Source organism: Euprymna scolopes, chromosome 7, assembly GCF_053919585.1.
Source record: "Euprymna scolopes isolate OS-2025 chromosome 7, ASM5391958v1, whole genome shotgun sequence".
NCBI lineage: Eukaryota > Metazoa > Mollusca > Cephalopoda > Sepiida > Sepiolidae > Euprymna > Euprymna scolopes.
In genome coordinates, this window is record NC_136488.1 from 103,400,699 (window position 1) to 103,424,126 (window position 23,428).

Below are 23,428 nucleotides of genomic sequence, written 5' to 3' on the forward strand. Positions count from 1 at the left end.
TGTCCTCTTTCATTTATTTCATTTGCCCTGGTTGAGACGAAACGCCGTCCTCATCTGAGCAGTCGGCGCTCGTTTGTTTGACGTGGTCTAGTTTAGACTCTTGAGAAATGAACCGTCATCACGGCAACCGCCGCGCTATAAAATCTTTGCCACCTCATAAAAAATGGCAGACGGAAATGAATTAATGGAAATCTGAAGCGAAAGCTGCCCTATCGATATCCACTCGGTTTGGATTAATCAGCAACAAAGCCAAACATGAAGACAATATAAAGAACGTGTTGCGCAGATCTTTAGAATAGGAAAAATATACAGATAAAAAGATAATTTTTGCTTAACTTCTTCGAGAAGTGATCGTCTGAAAAATAATCCCTCCAGAATCGTGAAAATATAAACAAAAAAAAAAAACGACGATCGGAGTAAAATATTATGCATATATATATATATATATATATATATATATATATATATATATATATATATATATATATATTACTCAGAGGTAGGGAATCCGTTCATATAATTGACAACTTGCATAAAAAATATCGTTTCCCTTATATTGTTGCCATCACACAAACTCAAACAAATATCTATTAACCATGACCAGTGACGTTCATTCCTTTTTTTTTTTTTTTTTTTTTTTTGTATGGCGAGAAATGGTTTTATCGATATTTCATGGAAACCCTAGCCTAAACCTGACACATATCAAGAGAGTACTCAAGAAGGCAGCTGATGGGCGTGTGCGCGCACTGGGAATGACTGACGTTTATTTTGCATTTCATACTCCGTAACACTAACTTAACCCATAACTTAAACCATCACTTAACCCATGACTTAACCCAATGTATGTCAAGAAGGGACAGGTGAGTGTGCGCATACTGTACGTGATTGGTGGGCATTTTTTTTTTTTTTTTTTTTTTTTTGCAGACCTCATATTTTTATTAGTATTGAAGTTAATTTACAAAAGATTTGAAGTAATTATCTTAGGTATATTTTCAGCTATTAAAGTAAAAAAATTACGTCTATGTTTTATTTCTTTGATTCGTTCGTTTTATTCTGAGTCTGCAAATTCACTTAAATTTTGTTTAACTGATTTTTAGCCTAAATTTGGTTGAATAAAATTTGGTCAGAGATAGTTTATCGTTTCAGGAAATTTCCCGTTATATTTCTATCATAATGCAAGCTTATTTGAATTCATAAGTTTATGTAGTATTAAGCAAATACACTGTAACTAAATCGACTATTTAAATTTTAGAATTGTTTAAGTTTGTATTAAAATGAAATATGTTTTTGGAAACTTGAAATATGTTTTGGAAATTTGGGGAAAATTGAAAATTTTAGAAAAAATTGGAAATTCTACTGGAGTATGGTAAAAAGAAGACATATATATTTAGCATCCAGAAATACTTAGTTATTGAAGCTGTAGCATTTTAATTATGCATTAAGCCTTCAAGTAACGATGGCATATGCATTATACGCAATATACGTTATAAATGCTTTTAGAGCAGCAAACTTTAAATTAAAATCAGAAGATAGTTTTATTATACAAATATGTGATTTATTCAAAATTTATTACTTTTTGGCATTTAAAGGTTAAATACAATTTTGGGCATATGGCCCCGCAGCTCGTTCGTATATGGCGTAATCTAAAAATTCAATTTTCACAAACTCTACGTCTTAAATGAGGCTGTATTTCGGCAAAAATGCATCGAATGTTGTCTTCCGATTTATCTATTGTGTCTGGTTTATCAGCGTAGACATGGGACTTTATATATTCCCTACGAAAATAATCTAATGGGGTTAAACAGTATGAACGAGGTGGCCAGTTGACAGGTCGATTTCAGGAAAATATACGTTCATCGGATGTTTTCTCAGTAAATTTGTAAACATTTCTCTGGTGTCAATCTCTTTATGATGAATTGTCAAACCAAGCTGAATTAAAATAATGGAAAATTGGCAAATCTACTATTAATGAAAATAGTTGTCAATTTAAAATTCGCAGTTTCTATACATTTTCAGTAAAATTTCATAGCAATGATACTGAAAATTTTGCGCTTGTTTTCCTAATCTATCTATATAGTTTACAGTTAATATTTTTTTATATAGTTTACAGTTAATTTTTTATACAGTTTACAGTTAATATTTTTATATAGTTTACAGTTATTATTTTTTATATAGTTTACAGTTAATATTTTATATAGTTTACAGTTAATATTTTTATATAGTTTACAGTTAATATTTTTATATAGTTTACAGTTTATATTGTTTATATAGTTTACAGTTAATATTTTTTATATAGTTTACAGTTAATATTTTTATATAGTTTACAGTTATTATTTTTTATATAGTTTACAGTTATTATTTTTATATAGTTTACAGTTAATATTTTTATATAGTCTACAGTTAATATTTTTATATAGTTTACAGTTGATATTGTTTATATAGGTTACAGTTAATATTATTTATATAGTTTACAGTTAGTATTTTTATATAGTTTACAATTGATATTTTTATATAGTTTACAGTTAATATTTTTATATATTCTATAGGTAATATTTTTATATACTTTACAGTTAATATTTTTATATACTTTACAGTTAATATAATTTTGAAAACGTAAATTTATAAAACTACTAAAAATATATCATTTGTTAAAATAGGCACAGATTATGATAACAATTGCGTATTATTAAAGATATTTTTTTCATATCTGAAAATAAAGACACAGAAACTAAACCGATCAAGTTATTTTTAATACGAGTAGGAATATCTAGCGTCGGCCAGGGTCTTGTTTGTTTTAAATTACGTACATAGATAACAAATAAAAAATAATCTAATTAATATTATAAGTACTAAATCAAGTTTCACTCTCCGCAATTGTTCATTTAAAGTTGTGCATCTATCATTGTCCAACGGCGGCATGCAGTCTGCCGATTTGTCCGTCACAAGTCAGGTACAGATAGACAAAAGTTTATAGAAGTTAGAAATACCTGTAAGCGTCAAATAGGCGTGGCTAATAGAAAGCATCCCAAAATGATCAGGAATCGTATAGAATTTCAGAAAATAAGATCTTGTGATTTCTGGAAAATTTATAAAAGTGTAATGAATAACAGACAATCAACAATTCCCTCGCTATCCAACAACGATGAGTTCGCTTGCACGGCAACCAATAAAGATGAACTGCTTGTTCGGCAGTTCGTTTCAACTCCATTTTAGACCACTCAAACCACTCACGCACAAATTTCCCTTTTTCGGGCAAAAACCACACTAAATCACATCTTCTTGTGTCCTTGATATCATAAAAACCTAGGCATTTTCAAAGCATGAGGCTGATCTCATCCCTGCCATACTAATTAAGAAATGCTCCGCTGAGATAGGCGCTGTCCTCTCTAAACTTTTCAACAAATGCCTGGTTAGTGTTGCTTCCTTGGTAGTTGGAAAATTACCTCAGTTGTATTATTATCCCGCATTATCCGCTAAATGGTAAATGCGTTCAGAGATTATTGTTAAAATATCTGCAGTAGAACGACATTGCCTAAATTCGAACTGTTTGTCAGAGAGAAGATTTGTTTTTGCGAAGTGGTGGACTAGTGTTTGATTAATTATGGTCTGAAAGATTTTAGCGAAGGGAGAGGAAGGAGACTGGTTAGGCGATAATTGAGAGGGTCAGTTCTTTCACCAGAATCCATATACACTGCTACCACAGAGGCCATCTTCCAGCTATTAGGGAAGCAAGATTCAGCAAGGCTAGCTCAGCTGAGCATTTCCTTATTGGTATAACAGGGATGATATCAGGCCCACACACCTTGAAGGTGTCTAAGTTTTTTATGATTTTGCGGGCTTGAGATGGGGTGATTTTTTACATCATCTTGTGCGGCAGTAGTAGTTCGTCATAGGGAAATTGGGGATGGAGTTGTTTGTTGGCTCTAAGGTGGAGTTGGTGGTAAATTGCTGGGAAAACAGTTCCGTCTTCTCGGTTGCCGTGCATACAATCTTCTGGTTGTTGGATAGTGGAGGAATTACTGATTGCCCTTTATTCACCACACTATTATAGATTTTCCAGAAATCACGACTTCCTATCTTTTCCAATTCTATACGTGCTCTGATTATTTCAGCATGCTTTCTTTTGGTTGTCACTATTTCTCTCTTACAATGATTTCTAGCATCTATGAATTTTTGCTTACTTGTATTTGACTACGAACCGGCGAAATGCATGCTATCTTTGTGCAATGGCAGCTGCACAATCTGTAGTGAACCATGATGATGAGTGAGGCTTGCTATAATACTTCCGTGTGGGAACCTGTGTTTCAATGTCTGCTTTGTTGGTCGGTGGAGCATCTCTGATGTATTCTCTGATGGCTTCCCAGTCAGCTCTGTTGTAGTACCTTGTTGTTTGTGTAATGGCTCCTCGCTTTGCGGTTGGAATTTAAGTATGATGTCAACTGATACCACTAGATGGTCGGCATTTCGAAGTGGACTGTGAATATTAGTCAAACAATCCTCGGGTACTGTGTTGAGGAATAGGTCTAGGGATGAAGCCTGCTAGGGTTCACAATCTGGGAGACAGGTTAGGAACATTAATGCCCTTATTAAGTAAATTTTATAACTAAGACCGTTGAGACAAACAGGTGCATGGTGTAAAGAGGGTAGATAGGTGCATGTTGGAAAAGAGGGTAGATAGAAAGGTAGAAAGGATTAATATTTTATTTAACAATATTTTTAAGCGAGAAAATTGTCGATATATTATATAATGAAAACCTTCAGTTCAGCCAGGCGGAACGAAGGATGGATCTGTTAGAATGATTGACCGATCAGGGGTGTCAAAATATGATCTAAGCAGGTAAGGAGAAGTCAAGAATTTGATGTAAATTTCGAAATAATGAATTTTGCATTTTTCTCTAGCCAACTCTCTGAAAAATGCTCGTTCCAAAACCCTCAATGAGGGTGGGGCGGGCGGACATTGCGAGTATAGTATAAATGTCTACTAAAATCGTCATCTCTCTATTTCTCTTTCTCTCTCTCTCTCTCTCTCTCTCTATATATATATATATATATATATATATATATATATATATATATATTAATGCAGTGCGTGCGTAAACGTTTACTGTATATCTCCGTCTCTAGTATATTTCACTTTTTTTCGTTGTAATTGTATCGTCATTCTCTCCTAAAGTAATAAATTCTCTATTTACAATAAGATTCATGTGTTTGTGTGATTTAATCGAAATGACAATGCGTGAGACCCCGACATTGGTCTGTATAATGTATTATACATTCATGAGACAACCTACCGTTACAAAGAGTGTCACTTACGAGAACACTGGTAGACCTATGTATGATATGAACAGAAACTGGAATCTTAGAGAGATATCAATCATACCAGCTATTATAGGTGCCACAGAGCTTATGAAGAAAAGCCTGAAGTCCTACCTAACTAATATTCCTGGTGAAAAAAGAGATCCAGAAAATCGCACTTAAGGGAACAACGAGGATACTAAAAAGAACTCTCGGTTTATTTCAATAAAAAGCAGGGCAATGTTGGCAGCTGATTTGGCTGCCCTAAATTGAAAACTGCCAATTCTTTTGGCGGTTTTGTGCGGAAATTATTCAGGGGATTATCAATGAATGCGTATTTCAACGTATCCCAAAGGCCAAATAGAATTGCTTTGTTTGTAAAAAGGGTGATACAACAATAAATAGAAATGGTAAAATAAAAATCGATATTCGATAAAGTCAGAACAAGTTTTAGTTAACTTTAGCTTCATTAAAACTGATTGAACGCAGACAATTCCGGGTATACAGTTTAGTAGAAAAAGCGCAAATGACGTCTTACAAAACTTAGTTCATTTTACCAAATAGAAGTTGAGAGAGTAACTTAAATATTAACTTGTACTAAATGAAGGAAATGGTCATAGAAGTACCAGTTTTGGTGACGCACCAAGATTGAAAAAAGATCAACCTTTTAGAAACCTCAAATATGGCACATTGAACAAAGAGTTTAGAACTGCAATTCAACAACATATAATGTCCGGTAAAACTTAATGGTTAAAAACTCGTAAACCTAGAGCAAACAATATATAATTTATATTAAGCGCATTGTACTGAAATTCTCTATCAAAACCGATGTGTTTTAACGTGTAGAACCGATTGTAAGATTTTTTTCTGTATCTTAAAAATCGTTTGTATGCTATAAAATTGTCGGTGTCCATTCATTTTTTGTAGAAGTTCTTGAATATTAACTATTCTGTATTTTACTGTTTAAGAAAACTTACAACTTGTTTCCAATCGTTTAAACTAGCCTGGTTTAGTAGAGAATTTGAATCTAATGCATTTGATATAAATTATGCGATAGATTGTCCAAATACAAAATTCGTTAATAAAATTCACAATCGTTTTTGCGATCCATCTTGATTTTGTATTAAATTTATATTTTGCTGTAAATCTATGCCTGACTTGTCCACCAAGTTTCAGTCATAAATGTTAGCAGTTGTTTTTTTACCTCGTATATTTCTTTGTCTTTCTTACTTTCTGTATAAGAAAGAAAACTCAGTCACAATATCAATTTTTTAATCTATACATTTATGTCTATAAAATACATATTCCATTCTGAATAGTCATTTAATTTTGTTGAACACCATATTGTCAAACCCTTGCAGAAAAAGAAGCTTTATCCAGTTTGATTCATTTTTGTGCAACCGCCATTTTTTTTTTTTTTTTTTTTTTTTAGGAAAAAGAGTTAAATCTACATTATTCCATTACATCACAATTTTTCTTTCTTTTGCTTCATAAAAAATATAATCAGGGGAAAACAGCATAATTTATTTCAAAAAAATCAAAGTATAAGCAAATACGAAGGCGTTCCATAGTAAATCCTCCTATATTTTACTCAATAATAGTACCACAATTTTCAATGTACTTTTGCCAGGAATTCCATTACGAATTTCTACTTCTGACGTACGTTCAGGATAGGAGTTGCTTTCTTAGTGTTGCACCGTCAATATCTGCAAGAGATATGAAACTTTCTGGTCATGAATATTAAGTTCAATCATAACAATTTAATTTGCAATCCCTTTACATCCATTCGAGCGCAATAAAAAATAGGAGGCATTCATTTTGGAACACGCCTCGTACACTACCGGGCAATGTCAGATAGGTTTATAATTCCTTGTGCTTCAACTATCTTTATTTGTTTGCATGCCATTTTTTGTACCTTACTTTACCTCTTTTTCTTTTCCGAATTCGAATTGTATCCATTTTCATCTGTGACGTCACTTTCTCTTCCATCATTTATTTATTCCTTTTTCCTCCATTTCAGTCTTCCAACCCTCATCTCAACTAGCATCTTGGCTCGTTCGCTGTCCGCCAGGTGGAGCGCCACACCACAAAACCTCTCATCCACCCGCCTCTGCGCCGTGAGTGGTCAGTTTGCAGTTATCGCTGCCTCATTAAACATTCAATAGTCGTTATCAGCGGACGTTCGATATTGATGGCCGCCAATGCACTTCCGTCCATCTCACCGACCCGACCGTCACATACAAAATGGGGTTACGACGACGACGATTTCGTGGCTTATTTCTTTCTGTTATCAACTCAATTTGTTCCATTTCCCTTTGCACTTTAAAATAAAATATTCATTATAAATGCGATATTGACAGTTTATGGTTTCGCTTATTTTTAATGTTAGGCATTTTAGAAAATTCTAACTTGCATTGTGTTGCATCAGGTCAAACCTCTTAATGGGAACCAGAAAAATTAGAAGGATATGTGATATTATCTATTTCAACGATAAGGGGTTGGTACGCTCTTCTGATTCTATAACAATGCTTAATGTGGTTATAAATAGCGTGGCCAAGTGGTTAAGGACACTAACTGAAAAACTGGATGTGCCAAGTTCAAATCCAGTTCATATTACAGAAACATTTCTTCAAACCTACACGACCTTTTGTCTAACCTTTTGGAGAAGAAGCAAATAAAATAAATTGGTTACCCAAACTAATGTTAGCAAACATTATGTGCGAGGAGGGGTGTGTTCGCACCTAGAATTCAAGACTAGTTTATTTTATTGTGTTGGGATTTATGAAAATAGATTATTCAAATGTTTTGTGTAGAAAAGAATACTTAAAAATAAAAATAGATTTGGTAAACACATTGAGCTGATCAGAAAACGAGAAAGACTTTTTTTTATGTTTCAATAAGCGAGGACGTCCAGAGCTGTGCTCCCTCCGCTGTACATAGAGAAATAAGTGTCAGGGTAAACAAAAAAGATTAACAGTTGTTAATAGCAAGTCTTCCTTGTATTTTCACCTGCTGGAGAAAACAAGGCGCTTAATGTGAGATGGTTAAATTTCGAAGTAAAAAACCAAGTGTCGATTTTCAATCATTATAACGAGTTTACCAGCGAATCTGCCCAATGAGGCCAATGGCTACGTAAAACATATCTATAAGAAGTGTAAGCATTTGAACTACGTTACAGAACAAAAACCACTTGACAATAAAAAGCAACAGTTTATGCATGTCTGTCAAAAATGAAAACTGGTTTCATTCAATAATTACAAGAAACCTTCTCTACCACCTATAGCAATGGCCAACGACTCTTTATCTGAGAGTACGTCTCTCAAGCTCCTTGGCCTAACGTTCACAGGAAACATGAGTTGGAACAATTACATCGAGGGCATTGCCAGGGCCGCTGCGAGGAAGGTGGGCTCTCTCTACCGTGCTAGAAAACTTCTAACACCCGAAAGTATCCTGTACCTCTATAAGGCCACTATTCGCCCATGTATGGAGTATTGCTGTCATATTTGGGCTGGTGCATCGGCTACTAGTCTCTCGCTCCTTGACAGGGTTCAAAAGAGAGTCGCAAATCTGATAGGCCCTAAACTGGCATCTAAGCTTCAGCCTCTGTCCCATCGTCGAAACGTTGCATCCCTCTGCCTGTTCTACAAGTATTATAATGGTGAATGCTCTGAAGAACTGCAAGCACTTGTGCCCCCACGACGTGGACACCCTCGACAGACCCGACAAGCTGCAAAATCCCACCCCCACACTGTAGAGATCCCTAGATGTAAAAGATCTTTCTACTCCAGTAGTTTCTTCCCCAGAACTGCTAGACTTTGGAATTCCATTCCAGGTCAATGCTTCCCCAACTGTACTGACATGCATAAGTTCAAGTGCAACGTGAACCAACATCTCGCTGCCTTAATCCCTACATAGTACCCCAGTAGATGTTTCCCCTGATAGTAGCCCCCTACACCAAAGTGGCAATGTGCCTTGTTTGGGGTGAAAATGTAATTAAAAAAAAATTTTTTTTTTTAAATGAGAAGCTGCTACATCATAATTGGTCACATACAGTTGCGAAATATGTGATCAGCTATGCCGAGTTAAAAATGCGGTTGCATTTATTATTGTTATTTACGCACAATACGTTAGGGATAAAGTGTGAATCTGCAATCTTTTTTGTGTAAAATATCAACTTGCGTTCAATTGATCGTATACAATCAATTGTTTACAATATGTAATGCATCTCAGCCTTCAATAAAACAAAATGGCCGATTTTTTCGTAAACGTTTTCATTTAAGAATTCCGCTGGATTTATTTAATATTAACTATAATGGATCTAATGTTCTTAAGTAAGAGTCGCTACTAACAGACAGATTACACCTTTTGGGAAGGAAAAGGAAGAAAACAACAAATTGTAACCCAATAAAAGGAATGATACCATACGGCACACGTACTGTTGAAAAGAACTGAACTATTAAGGACAATTATTTGTTGACCTGCTTTCACTCAGACTCAAGGGAACATTGTCTGTTATTGTTAGTATCCTATATCTGTATAAAGCCACCATCCGTGCATGAAATACATTGTCACATCTGAGCTGGTGCACCAACCACTACCTCCTCCCTCTTGGTCAAGATGCAAAAAAAAAAAAAACAGACTTGCATTATACTCGACTCAGTCAACTAGCAGCAAAATTTAAATCTTTCACAGTCCTAAATGTTGGAAGATTTTCTGCTCTCAGCGCTTTTTTTTTGTTTGTTTTTTCATACCGCTTACCTAAGGAATTTCGTCCCTACTCTTTTTTCTCGAACCATATCCAAATGCAGAAATTTAAATGAACAATACGCACAGGTAACCCCTTTATTAATCTAGTTCCTATCACAGTAGCACAATAATGCATTATTGGCAATATGAATATTTAATTATAATTTAAACAAATTAGCATGAAAATTCGTAGTAAATGATGATGATGGTGATGATGATGATGATGATGATTAACAAATAAAAAATAATTTAAATAATAAAAATAAACAAGCCAAAATCTATATGGTATCCCGACTGATGCCACGACTAATACGACAATGTATTGTTTCTGCATAATATTTTTTTTTAATTTTTTATATTCTAAATGTTAAATGGGGGGGGGGCGCTTTCACATATATTATTTTTTGTTATTTTGTCGATATGAAGTAAATGAATCAAAACAGATATAAAATAATCACACATTAAAATACAAACAAAGTGATTACTAAATGGGTTGAGAAGCTACAGTGCTGGTGAAGAAGAAAGTTCTTATCAAGAATTAAGTCTAATCTACTATCTTCAATTTGAGTGGTGTAATTTGAGCGCTGAAGAAATTGTTGAGATCCATTAAGGGATTCTATTAGTTCAACATTATTTGCAAGAAGCTGGTCCAGATTGAAATCACCCAACAAAAGTACCCTTATACCAACAGACAAATTGTTGAGCTCATCGGTGAGAAGATATAAAAAATTCCCTAGTGGGCCAGGCTTGCGGTACTCAAGCTTACAACCAATCGCATGTATTAAAGTTCAATCTACAAACATATAATCAATATTTGTAAAATCTAGTCTACAAGAGTTACTTCCCTTGTACTTATAGCCAAAATTAGTCGTAGAACTGTTACCTATTTTGCCCAGTTAAAACTCTGGCCTGATGTAAAACATTGGGCTAAATCAGCCAAATGGCACCGTTTTATGACAAACGATGCCTTAATTTTATTTAATTTGCTACCATTTAAAACAGACATAAGAATGAATTTTAGGAGAAAAATAAGAATTAACCCCTAAAGACGTGTGTATTTTTCACCCCTAAAACACTCTGGGGTCTAAGCCCCAGAATTTTCCCAGGGTCAAATATTACTTTTCCAGATGTATATACATGGAGTCTTGCTTTTGGGTAATTTTCAGCAAAATCTAATAGTGGGAAAAGATTCTATATCCCGGAAAGTGCTATTTTGGGTTATTTGACCCTCCTGGAGATGCAACCAGAATTTTTCCAGGGTCAAATATTACGTTTCCAGATGTATATGCATATGATCTTGCTTTTGGGTAATTTTCAGCAAAATCTAATAGTCGGAAAAGATTCTATGTCCCGAAAAGTGCTATTTTGGCCATTTTAACCCCCCTCCCTGGGGACGCAACCAGAATTTTTATCAAAAATCGGAGAATGTTACATTTCCTCCCTTGGGTAGTTGGAACTTCATGCACAATTTCAGAAAAATGTAATGAGTAGTTACTGAGAATTTTGGGAACGAACGGACGAACAGACGAGGGTGAATTCTCAGGTCCAAATCTAAAGTAGTTGGTGGACTAAAAAAGAATTAAAAATCGAGAAGGAATAGCACTAACAAGACATCCATTCAAAGAGTGCAGAAAGTACTGAAACATTGGCCAAGCAAATTTCAGAGAAGACTAATCATTGTTGCAAGTAAGACATCAATGGTAATTTTTTTTTTTTTGCGATAACGTCCGACCATTTGCAATGGTTATCAAAACAGGTGAAAGTACAGAAAATCGGGGAAGACTTTTTTACTCAGGCTACATGGAACACTACCGATAATTATTAGTAATTAGTCAATGATTAGGGCGTTTGTAAGAACTGTTATTGCGTAATGATAATAGTCAATAAAAAGAAAAGAATCTGGCAAATTGTAGATTTCGCCGTTCCGGCATATCACAGAGTGAAGATCGAGAAGGCATAAAAACGAAGCAAATGCATAAATTTTTCAAATAATCGAAAAAAATATGGAACATAAGAAAATCACGGTGATACCACTAATTGTACGAGCACCAGGAACTCGAAAATAAAACCGGGACAAAAATGAAGAAATTGAAATCAAAGGTAAAATTCATGTCATGCAACGCACGATAATGATAAAAACGGTCGAAATATGAATTAACGTCTTTAAATGCGGAAACTAACTTAACTTAACCAACAAGCGCAAACCAACCACAAATAAATGGGGAGATGAAAAAGAAAAAAATATACCACACAAAATTGTTTGAAATATGGAAAGACTGAGAAGGAAAAGCACCAACCAGACCTGCACTGAGAGGGTACGGGAATACTAGAACAATGACGAGGCTTATTGCAATTTAATTTTCAAAAAAAAGAGCACTAGGCATTTCTATAGAGAAATCAGTGGTAAATGGTTGTTGCGATAAAGAAAAAATGCAATGATTATTGAAAGAGATGGCGAATACTGGAAATCTGAACAAACATGCTGTCATACAGACTCCAGGAAAACATCATATTGGTTATTGTCAGTGTGAAAGCAGTGATAATGGTATGTGAAAATTCTTTGTGAGTAAAATAATAATGGATCAATTATGGCCAATTATAGTTGAGATGAAATGAAGTTTATCTTAATGAAAATATGTCTGTCGTACGCTTCTTGGATTGAAGCCTAGCTACTGATTCAAGAGAAAAATCACGATCAGAAGCAAACAACATTCATTCAACAAAAATAACAGTTGAAAATACATCTTTGACAATCAATCCGAAAGTATTTGGGCAATTTTTAAGAGAGGTAACGCTTCTTCTGTCGATCTGAGGTCTAGCTCTATAGAGATCTATGAAGTCTACACCCCCCTCCATGACAAGATTTGCATTCTCTCTTTCAGAAGAGGGTTTAGTTTATTGCTAATTTTCTGACACCGGGAAATGCCGACAGGACTGGTCAAACATTTTTGTAGGCCAGAGTGAAGTTTCTTTAGTGCGCTTGCTCTTCAAACCCGCATGTGCTTTTTCTTCTGATAAGATAAATAAACTCATAATCGCCCATTAAAGGTTTGTGTAACACACGCGGCATACACTTGGCTTAAATAACAACATATACGCACGCATAAAGGTTTTTAGTTACTATAAGAAGTGCCGACAACAATTTGAAGGCCGGTTAACTACGATGCACAAGTCCCCGTTAAATGACGTCAAATAGCATACGTGGCTAAAAGGCAAAATCACGTAGATTTAGAACATTATTTCATTCATACGGATAATTTTAGCATTTATCACACACACACACACACATAAAATTCGATTTGCTAATAATTCCTTCACAAATGATTCAAAACATACATAAGTCCCTATTTATTTTTCTCCCTATGAGGGCTGAATGCGACATGAGGTCAATTCAATGTGGAACAAATTCAGTTCCCCAAATTTCGATACAAATTAAAGAGATAATTACCATAGTTTATAATTAGTTCACCTCCTTTGATAGACGATAGAATGAATACAACACGTTAATCCGAATTCGAATGCATTCAGGTAAATAGAGAATTTTAAGAGAAACACATAACCATAATTCAAAAATTCTTAGAGAAATACCTGACCATAATTCTAGAATACAGACTGGTATGAAGAGTGTGAAAAGGGAAGGATGGTAGATAAAAACGTTTAACAAAGAATTTCAACTTTAGTTTGGAACATTGGGGTTGACTTTTTATAGAAAGTTCTAGATTTACTTTTAATCGTTCTCGTAGATATTTTTACACCGTCATGTTATTTGAGTGCTCAGAATTTTTCAATAACCCCACGTCGTTATAAAAAAAAATCATAATCATGACATCCTTTTTTCAGAAGAACGTTGATAAAAACATTAAACAAATTAACATGAGAAGAATTAAATTATTTACTATCCGGGATAGCAAAGATTGATGGTTATGTTCGAGTGGATTTCGTATATAATGAAATTATGATTATTTCTAGAATGAGACTGATTGGATAAGAGTTGAATAATTTGGAGACATCTACCGATAATCAAAGCCGAAGAATCGCCTTATGAAATTAAACGATTGATATACTTGCAAAATGACACTTCAAATTTTCTATGCATTTAAATAAAACGAAAACTATAGAATACATAAAATGAAAATAACAGACCATGTGGGATATGTTCCAATGAACATCAACTGACAATTGGAAAAGGAATGAAAATGAGAGAAGATCCTGGTTGGGCGCTTTCTTCATAGTCCGATGACCATCTCTCTCGCATTGCTTTGCCTGAATTTTGCTGCATCATTTTACAGTTTCTCTACAAATTTTATTGTGCAGACACAGAAGGTCTGCTATGATCATCGTTGCTAGACACTGCTTCCCCCACGTAAGGTTATGCCATAACTGTATGTTCGAAACACTGAGAGCCATGTGATCACTTGTACGCTTATATATATATATATATATATATATATATATATATATATATATATATATATATATATATATATATATATATATAGACATAAGCCTTACGAATCCTATAGTGGATGAAACGCAGAATATTCAGTGTAGCTTAATCGCCATATATATTTTATAAATTACTAACTAGCTCTACCTACGTATTGAGCACTTTTGAAGTAAATACTTAAAGTTTACGCATAAATCTATACTTTCGTATATTAGGTTTATGTGAGTAAATGAAGTAGTTGTATATATATATATATATATATATATATATATATATATATATTTATTTATATACTGTTATGGATCGGCTTCCCATGTGAGTTAATGAATAACTCAATATTGTGAAAATAAACTAATATATGTCCCTTTTGCTACATTAAATCTTAGTTGGTCTCTGATCAACTAAAGCACATCGCGGAGTTCAACGTTTAACCTATGTGATAGCGATGCAACAGAAACAATAAATCGAATCAAATTTTATGCCGCTATTTTCTTTTAAATATATTCGCCCTACTGTAATGACTTCATCATAAATCCATTCGTTATTTTGCTCGTAACATAATTTTTATGCTACGAGGGACGTTTAAAAAGTAATGCTTCCGACTTTTTTTTTATTTCGCCCGAATTGATTAGATGGGATTGCCAGTCGTATTATGGTAACTGAACTTATGCATTCATGACTTCAAAGTTTCATCTTTCTGTTGCAGATATTGACGATGTGAAACTCTAAGAAAGCCACCTCTGTCATGGAAATGTGTCAGAAGCAGAGATGCGTCATTGAATTCTCTGCAGAAAATAGTGAACCCCTAGCATTTCATTGACGCTTGTTGAAAAAAGCCGATTCAGTTGGTGCCAGCACAGTTAAGAGATGGGTTCATCGATTTCAGAGTGACGACAAAGAAATGAGTGGTAAAGCCCGGTCGCGAATTTTACGACCCACGTACTGTTCATCGCCAGTAAAAGTACACTGAGAATAGGGTAACTTCAAAGTTTTAGTTTTTCATTCAAAAAATAGTAGGTCTTACTTTTGGAACGACCCTTGTATTTGAAAGTCAGTATAATATTGCTATATTTTTCGTTTGTATTGCTGATTGTCTGAGACAAGTACGCCGGTTCTGGGTGCTTTCCTTGGTGACTGCATTATAGTACAATAACATACGTCTCGAATTTGTTGGAAATTGTTCTATGTTTAAAAACAAAGGCCATGCCTTTGGTCAGCTCCTTTGATGAAAGGTTAATTATTCATTAAAAAAAACATTTTTCTCGTTTCTTTATTCAGTGAAGCAAAAGGCTGATAAATGTTTGCCAAATGAAGGATTCGTTATTTTTTCATTTTACTTTCTATTGTTACATAAAGACGCAGGAATTGGGAGATACCAGATTATCAAATTGACTGCATTATATATTATGTTTTTGAAGAGCGGGTATATCTGGAATAGTTAACATTAAGTTGCCTTTAATACTTTCTAGTGCTAGCGTATATGAACCTTCTGGAGCTTCCATACTGGTGACCAACGGAGAGGAATATAGATTTTTATAGATCAACTAGAGTTATAGGAGTCGCGACGTTCGTGTAGTAGACGACCTGGTTAAAGTTAAGTAGCCTAGTGAAAGCATACATAAGCCTTCTAAGACTTCTATAATTGGGACCAAGATAGAATAGAAATATTATTGAAGTTTTGTGAATCTAATAGACATCCAGGAGTCAAAATGTTTATCTAACAAATGATATGTGGCCGGAAAGATAATTACTCGTCATGAGAAAAGGTTTTTTTTCTTTTTCCTTTTTGTTTTTTCTTTGTTTTGTTTTGTTTTTCTTATTTGATGAATGATGTCACATAATATCGACTGTGTTGGATTAATTCTCATTTCTGTTTTGATCTATAATGTAACTCATTATTGTTATTACATGTGTGTTGAAAATCAAGATTATATAAGATAAAAATATAACAAACAATCCGGGTCAACACACACGCGCGAGCGCATATATATATATATATATATATATATATATATATATATATATATATATATATATATATATATATATGCGTGTGTGTGGGGGGGGTGTAGTTAGTAGGTAGTTGCCTGTCTAGCCGTACTGATGAGCTGTGATACAGCGGAACAGTACTGTATGTGGATAACTATATATATATATATATATATATATATATATATATACATATATATTATATATATATTATATATATATACATATATATATACACATATATATATTATATATATATTATATATATATTATATATATACATATATATATATTATATATATACATATATATATATTATATATATATATATATATATATATTATATATATATATATATATATATATTGGGCGGGGCAAAAATACTGTTGCAAAAAAAAATCAGATTTATCTTACCAAAAAAATTCATTACAAATCCAATTACAGAAAATGATTAGAAAATACTGAAGGAACGGTATGGCATAAGTCATATTCAATTATTTATTTATTATAGGGTGACATCTGTAGATCACTTCGACATATTCTTCGCATAGTCCTTGCTGATGTTTGAACTACCTTTGCCATTTGTCTCATGAATCTTCCTGAATTTTGTCTGATTTTTCCTTCTCATTTGTTATGAGTTCTGGGGTTGCGAGAGCATCCTGGTTGCTGTTCATCGTGGATCGGCGAAGTTTCCAGGTAATGATCAATCGTCCTTTTTATGAACGTTCTGTTGATTTTGAGACTTTTCCCTAACTTGAATATTTCTGGTGAACACAGGCTTTTCTCATGCTGCTCTATAATAAATCTTTTCAATTCGACAGACATTATTAAAAATTAGTATCTTTTGCTTCTGAAAAATAAGAAATCACATATTACATTATCATATAATGAAAATTTAATATGTCATAAAAAATAGTTCCGAAATTTTGTAACAGAATGAATGCTCCACCATATATATATATATATATATATATATATATATATATACGAGCAAACCGCCCGGCATTGTCCGGTGGTAAAATACGCTTAAATATGATATTTTGATTCATGCAGATTTCATATTTATAAATTATTATCAAATTATATTGGACCCCATTATATAGTAATGATTTAATCTTTTTTTTTTAATGTCTCATACGCCACCACCGAGAATCGAAACCAAAAAGTTTAGCTTACGATTTACTTTTTCCTTTCTTTTATATTTGCCTGAGCTATGAAAACATGGTTGCTGCAAGGCTAAAAATTAAAACATGAACCAATAGCTATTACGTTACGCATGCATATTCGTAATGCGATCGTTCGACCTTCACCTGGCAAATTCCACTTTTTTATCTTTTACACTTTTGACACCGATTTTCTCCGGCTAAACCCCAAATATAAAGTTTCGCATAGGTTCGAATACCGTAAATTTCATGTCTGTAGATCAAAAACTGACAGAGGAGTTTGGTAGGCAAAATTTTGAAACAAATATATGTACAAATATATATTACACATTATTTTGCTCGTTCATCGATGTGTGTGTGTGTGTGTGTGTGTGTGTGTGTGTGTGTGTGTGTGTGTGTGTGTGTGTGTGTGTGTGTTAGATGTGTCTAATATAATCCACGATGAAGTTGCAAATCTTCATATTGACAAAACGTTTTAGTTAAGCCAACTTGAAGAAATGTGTTTGCGTGTAGATGAATAATATCAACAGGTAAGTTTTACAAACAATATGAATAAAATAATGAAAATCAAAACGATTATAAATTAATGAATACTTCGTCTTAAGCTAAAATATAATTACCGTTACTATATAAGTCACATCTACATACAAATACTTCATATTTGTTTAAAATAAATTATTGCCAGGGGAAATAATTCATGTACAACATATATAGAGTTGATTCCCTTGGGCATCAATTTTAGAAGTGAATTATTTGTTCTTTTTTATGAAAAAAAATTTGGTAAAATTGTATTCAAATAAAATTATAATCCACATATGCTATAAATCCGGTAATAAAATCAATTATTTAAATTGATGATAGCAAGTTCTTCATAAAACATTAAAAAAATAATGTTAATCACGTAATTTCTCATATAATCGACCTTACACAAAGAGTAGATGAGATCAGTTTTTACAATTACAGATTTTCGGAAATCAACGCTATGTTGTGTGTGTGTGTGTGTGTGCATGTGTGCGTGTGTGCGTGCGTGTGTGTGTGTGTGTGTGTGTGTGTGTGTGTGTGTGTGTGTGTGTGTGTGTGTGTGTGTGTGTGTGAGATTTTCGGAAATCAACGCTGTGCGTGCGTGCGTGCGTGTGTGTGTGTGTGATTTTCGGAAATCAACGCTGTGCGTGCGTGCGTGCGTGCGCGCGCGCGTGCGTGCGTGCGTGTGTGTGCGTGCGTGCGTGCGTGCGTGCGTGCGTGCGTGCGTGCGTGTGTGTGTGTGTGTGTGTGTGTGTGTGTGTGTGTGTGTGTGTGTGTGTGTGTGTGTGTGTGTGTGTGTGTATTTATATGAACATGAATTGGACATTTTTTTTTTATATATTAGACGACAAACAGTAAAAGTGTCAAAATAGAAATATCACCGTGACATTTATTGGGTGGATTTCTAACAATATTTTTTTTTTTGTTTTTTTTTTAGTTTGGAGAGATTATCGAAACTTTAAACATGTTTGCTATCTTGTTGTCGATTTAACTTAACCGCTCGGCACTAGTTGCTGTTCAAATTTAATAAGCGCGTTAACATACTTTATAACACCAAAAGCTTATCAAGGTGGTAGAAGATTAATCGATATTGCCTTTGGTAACATTTATTTGTTTTATATTTGTTTTTCGACCATTTTTCGCGTTTTTTTATTTGTTTGCTTTTTTGGAGGAAGGAGATTGTTTTTATTTATTTATTTATTTATTTATTATGTTTTTTTTTTCTTTTGTCTATAGAAAAAATATGCCCATAAAATTATGTCAGTAATGTAATTTTTCATGAGTAATATTTTTATCCTTATGATCACCTAAAGGAAAGCATGACTTTATTTTAGGGTGACCGGTTTCTTTCTGAATTCATTTTAGAGGGCGGTGTCAGTCTGTAGTAGTTGTCTGCCTTGCTATTTGCTTCCTCGCGTTCCCTCATCATTGAAATGGTTTCATTCGAGAGAAGAGGATAGAAAAGACGGGTGTTTTATTCGCTAATTCATACGTGGCGGGTTAAAAATGTGTGTGGGGGGGGGTGAATGAATAAAAATTGATAACTCAAATTTAGTGTAATCCTCTTTTTGTGCTTCACCGACCAAAAACAAACTAGTCAATTTGTAACATCAGAACTGATACTACACTGTGTTTCTAGGCAAAATGTCAACATTCATGTGTCAGATTTGAATCAAATTTTTCTATAGTTACTTATTAAAAAATAACTGCATTTTTGATATTTTTTTGCACAAAGAAACATTAGCAAAAATATTTTGTCTATAATCTATAGTAATTAATTTTATGAAAAGCTAATAAAATATTACTTTTTTTAACATAGGCATCACCACATTATCAAGGCCAAGAGGCCACTCAAGGATAAGGGTTAAAGAGTGTGCAGTAGAAACTGGACAATATAGTAATAATTAGTAATGAAAATTTGGTAAATTTGATAACTTAAATGGAACGGCTCATCAAGAACTTATTTACGTTAGACTTGAACACAACCATATTGTAGTCAGCCGGAAAGCAGGAAAACGGAAGACAATTCCACAGGCGTGCAGTTCTAAGAAAGAAGCTTTGTTCATGGAATCTACGTTTAGGTTTAGGCACAGATAAAGAATGGGGGGGGGATTATTGATAGTGTTTACAGCTAGACGAGTGTTTCTTGTGAAAGTTAGGCGAGGGAGGACCATAGACTGAAGCTCAGTCGAACACTTTCCATGAAAATAACGATACATCAGAGACAAACTCGCAACATCTCTTCTGTGAGAGAGGTTGCAGGGAAGAGAAAAGGATATCTACTACGAGGCTACGAAGTCTATTTTGAACTCTATCAAGGCAAGACAAGTCCTTTCTAGCAGCTCCTGCCCAGATGTGCCAACAGTATTCCATCCTTGGACGTACCTGGCTCTTATATAGATAGAGAATTGCATCAGCAGTGAGATATCTACCGGATCGATAGAAAGATCCCACCATTTTTCCAGCGGTCTTGGCAACAGATTTGATGTACGTGTTCCATTTAAAATCAGGAGTAATGGTCAAGCCCATTTCAGAAATTTCAGTGTTTACATCAATAACGCCAGTCTCTGAATGGTAACGTTTTTGTTTTTTGATTTGTTATTTGTTTTGTCTTGTTTTGTTTTCTTATTTATTTTTTGTTGTTGTTTTTTACTAGTTTATCTTTAAATGTCTAAAATTTGAATACAAAAATACAATGAAGATCGTGTTAAGCCACGGCCACCGAGAGTAAGAAGAAGGCCTGTTAACTGAAAAATGCATGCAGGCAATGTAGGTAAGATTTGTCAGACTGTCAGTACTATATTAGGGCCATTTGAAAAAGAGCAATAAAACATTTTTAAAAAGAAAAAGGAACAAAGTTAACTTTATTCAATATAAAATATAAACATTATCTATGTAAAATTAAGTAATTTTAAAGCAATATACAATTTAATACTGATAAAACTGAATTATGAAGTTAGGAAACAAAGAATTAAAAAACATATTACACACCAACGATGAATAATTTTAAAAGCGAAAACCATCGATAAATAATTTTAAGAATAAAAACAAACGATAAAATACAAAAAATTGAAATCAAACAAATAATTTAAATACAAACAAACAAAAGTTACTAGTGCAGAAATATTTTTTTTTTAATTTAATTTAGAGAAAAATCACATGGGTTGAATGTTATTTTTTTGGAACTTTAGAGATTATTCGGACTAATGTTCTCCTCTTGCGTGTTTATTTCACAACGTTTTATCATCGAATCTTGACTTCTTTATTACATCCTCTGGCCGAAAATGATGTTCACATACCTAAAAACATAATTAAAGAAAACATTCATTCCATAATGTAAACTATTGTTAACATCTAAAAAAAGATATTAAACAAACATTTACAATAATAATCACAGTGTAGTATCTGTTCTGATGCTACACTTCATTTGTTCTTTCCTCAGTCAGTGGAGGAGAAATCCTTCATGACTGAGACAATTTTTATTTTATTTTTGTTCCTATCCAGAGTGGCCCTTTTTGGGGAGCTAAATTTTCCCACATCAAAAACCGACCTTGTGTCTAACTGTGCCCTCGTGGGGAGGCAAGTAAATAAATTTAAAAAAAATATTTTTGACAAATATTCTCATGTAAAAATTATTTGTTTATAATTCTAAAAAGAAACAATCAATTTTAATATATAAAGCTCAGTCACGGCTAATTTCATTAATAGCCACGAAGTAAATACACCATGTTAGATAGCAAACTGAAAACTAGACGAAACTGCTGTGATAGCCTAGATTATATCCCTACAAGTGAATCTGATAATGACGTCACGCTGTCATGTGCATCGGCCTTCTTTACTCTCGGTAGCCACGGTTAAGCTGATCTAATGGTTATCATACTTGACTCACTGTATTCAGGTTTTGATTTCGATCTCAGCTCGGGTATTTTTTTTCTTTTTTTTTTACACTTGCAAGAAGTGAACAGTTTAGAAAAAATATAATATACGCATTCAGTTTCTGTATGAATAAAACTATAATATGTATGCGTGTCTTACGACTGGGAAACGCCGGACAGCCTTCTTGTATATATATATATATATATATATATATATATATATATATATATATATATATATATATATATATATATATATATATATATAAGTGAGAATGTGTGTGTGTGTGTGTGTGTGTGCGTGAGGACACTTCTCAGCCTATATACTCAACGAATCTTTTATCTATATACTTGGAATTTGATATATAGGATATTCAGACATGTGGAAAACTTTTTAATCGGTTTTCATCCGGAAAAAATGAGCTATTAAAGGGCTCAAAATTGAATAAATGGTACTTGGGAGTCATCGGATTTTTATCTGTTTATCAACTGTTTCTCAAATGCGAATGCGTGGCCGTGAAAGATGACAGCTTCTTTATGTTAAGACTAAGTAGATTTGAAAACACTTGCTGGAGAGCTTATCTAATGGTTATTGCACTTGACTCACTGTCTTTAGGCTTTGATTTCGATCACAGCTCGAGAATTTTTTTTTTCTTTTTACTTACAATAAAGTGAATTATGTAGTAAAAACATAATACTCGTATGCACATGTTTAAGTTTTTTTCCATTTTTTTTTAATTTCATTTTTTAAAGAAATTTAACGTTACGTTTAATACCGGGCAACGCCGTGTATATTTTCTAATCAATATATAGAGAGTTGGGATGTGAATCTATTTGCATATATTACAATGACTCCTAAACTAATTAATCGATCATTATAAATTTGGGAAATAGAACCATTGAGCGCTACTTGAAGGTTCACTTTTTATTAGCTACTATATCGAATTGTAGGAATGATGACACTCCTTTCTAAATATTACTCCACTTACCCTTGATCTTTAATCTAATAATACTTAGTGTTAAAAAATGGGCATCAATACCATTTTTTTAGTGTTTATATCGATAGAGGTTGAACACTGTTCTTCCAGCCAATTAGTGGGTAGTCTGATCATTATACCAAATGGGCTGCAACGCGTAAGGGTGGATAATATGAACTATATTTAAATTCATTTAGTTTTTTAAAGGGGCTCAAACAGGATTTGAACATTCAGCTATGTCTGACTCGCAAAAAAGAAATAAAACAATAAGTATTAGACCTTAATAAATATTAACCAAATTTCAAATTTTTTGTGTCATTTTTAAGGATTTTAGGGCACAAAAAAATAAAGACACAACTTCTCATTTGAAAATTCAAATATTTCAGATTTACATTAAATTCGATCTTTAGTTAT

General features: G+C 33.4%; 2 long non-coding RNA genes across 2 annotated transcripts in view; one reads left to right on the top strand and one right to left on the bottom strand.

The window, feature by feature from the left end:
* LOC145279868 (uncharacterized) overlaps window positions 1-7,646 on the top strand; it is a 73,840-nt gene extending 66,194 nt beyond the window's left edge. Inside the window, exon 2 of the long non-coding RNA XR_013868477.1 lies at window positions 7,316-7,646. This is a non-coding gene — a long non-coding RNA (uncharacterized LOC145279868). The remainder of the gene's footprint in view (window positions 1-7,315) is intronic.
* Window positions 7,647-16,956: 9,310 nt separating this feature from the next.
* Window positions 16,957-23,428, bottom strand: part of LOC145279870 (uncharacterized) — a 95,923-nt gene continuing 89,451 nt past the window's right edge. Inside the window, exon 2 of the long non-coding RNA XR_013868478.1 lies at window positions 16,957-17,327. This is a non-coding gene — a long non-coding RNA (uncharacterized LOC145279870). The remainder of the gene's footprint in view (window positions 17,328-23,428) is intronic.